Genomic DNA, 1,846 nt, shown 5'->3' with positions numbered 1-1,846 from the left:
GGTGGGGCCGCCTGGGAGCGGCGAGGAGGGGCCCTGGGTCTCAGGCTGCATCAGTGCACCTGCCCCTGAGCACTCGCCTGGGGCCGCGGGCGGGTGTGCCTCTGAGTTCGTCAGGATCGACCATTAACCCGCTCTGCCTCTGCCCGAGGCCGCCATGCCACTCTGTCCTTTACTCCTCCTCCTCCTCCTCCTCGATGTGCCCGCGTCCACCCAGCCCCCGCCATCCCGCCACCAGGTCCCGTGGCCGCGCATGAGCTTCCAGCACAGCCGCCACCCGTGGTGTCCCTCCCCTGCTCCCTTCTCTCCAGCGGGAAAGCAAGTCTTCATGGCCAGCCCGTGCGCTCAGACCGAGCCCAGCTGTGCCTCCTGTTAAAGTGCGCGGACACCAGCGCTCACTGCCCTCAGCTTGGGCTCTGTCTCAGCGAGAGGCCCTTCCAGGTCTTCCTGACGCTCACACTTCCTCAGCGCCCCGAGTCCTGTCCCTCACCCCAGCCTCTGGCCGCCCTCACTTCTCAGGAGATCAGTGTGCAGCAGCCACCCCCCGGGAGAGCCCGCCCTGCACGCCCAGGATCACGGAGGGCTGTGCGGGGATGGGGCAGAGACGGGGCAGAGACCGGGAGGGGGGCCATTGGAGTCCCGAGCTGTCTCTGGGACCCGCTGGGAGAAATCTCCCCGAAAGCAGTGGTGCCTGAGCCCGTGCGTTTCCGCTTCTGGAGAAACGGTCCAGCGGCCTTGCAGGCGGTCCTGGCTCCGCGGCGGCACCTGCGCTGGCTCGGTACATGCGTGTGCCTGTGGCCGAGTGGGTGTGGCCGTGTTAGACGCAGAGCGTGTGTCCTCGGCCTCGGACACTGCCGCTGGCCTGCGGGGCAGCCTCTCCCCTGGACCAAGCCGGGGCCCGTGAGTGACACCCAGCCACGCGCTCCCTCGTACCGCCTCCAGGTTTGGGATCTCCTAGTTCCGTGGGCATGTCCACTCAGAGCAGCGACCTGCGTGGTCGGTCACCACGTGACATCCAGGTCGCCCCCACTTCCCTCCTGGGCCCTGGATGCCGAGTGGGAAGGGGGCGGCCCCTCGAGTGCTGCACGCACCCCTGCCCGTCACGGGAGGCCAGCAGCCTCGTGCCCGGGCTGCATGTGGGCCCTGCTGTCGCCCATGTGGGCAGCAGGCGCCCCATGACCTGCAGCAGGGGTGGGGGCGTCCAGCCCGCGGGCTGAGGAAGGCCCGCACCGTCATGGCCCTGGCCCTGCCAAGGCATTAGGGGCGAATTAAATGTTTGACCAAAATAGAGGGTAGTTTTAAGTTGATGACTTTGTATGGCCTGTGAGTGATGCTGTAAGTGCCCAGATGGCCCTGGGCAGTGTGAGCTCAAAGGACCTTTATGTCCAAGATGTAACCTTGACAGGCTGACCCTGTTGTGTAGGAAGGAGGCCTCAGCTCAGTTTCTCGTCAGCTTCGTCCTCTGAAAGCCCCAAAGTCAGGCCCGCCCCTTGGCCCGTCCAGTGTGAACGAGCCCACGCTCTGCCCAGTTGGCACGCAGCCAGGCGCCGGGCAGAGGGAGAGCAGCTTCAGGCGGTGCTTGCCCACCAGGCGCTGGCTGGCCGTGCCCCCTTCTGCAGAAGCACTTGGTCTCAGCCCGCGGCCGCGGGGAGGATGTGTCTCACCGCAGGGAGGGTCCGCACCGGGCCGAGGGGAACGTCCGGCTCGCGTTGGCCAGCACCTCCGCTCCCTTTGCAGGTCCCAGGGCGGGTGTGGCACTGGGGGTGCTCTCCGGCCCTCCGTCACCCCTGGCACGTGGAGGCCCGTTCCCGCAGGAGGCCAGCTGCCGCCTCGTTCTGAACATGCTGAG

General features: G+C 67.2%; 1 protein-coding gene across 1 annotated transcript in view; it reads left to right on the top strand.

Annotated features, from left to right (window-relative positions):
* The window catches only part of TBC1D22A (TBC1 domain family member 22A), a 185,264-nt gene that overhangs the window by 144,056 nt on the left and 39,362 nt on the right, over positions 1-1,846 (top strand). The gene's annotated exons all lie outside the window — the stretch shown is intronic.

This window comes from Myotis davidii, unplaced genomic scaffold (genome assembly GCF_000327345.1).
Source record: "Myotis davidii unplaced genomic scaffold, ASM32734v1 scaffold67, whole genome shotgun sequence".
NCBI classification, from domain to species: Eukaryota; Metazoa; Chordata; class Mammalia; order Chiroptera; family Vespertilionidae; genus Myotis; species Myotis davidii.
This window is presented reverse-complemented; position numbering and strand designations above follow the sequence as displayed.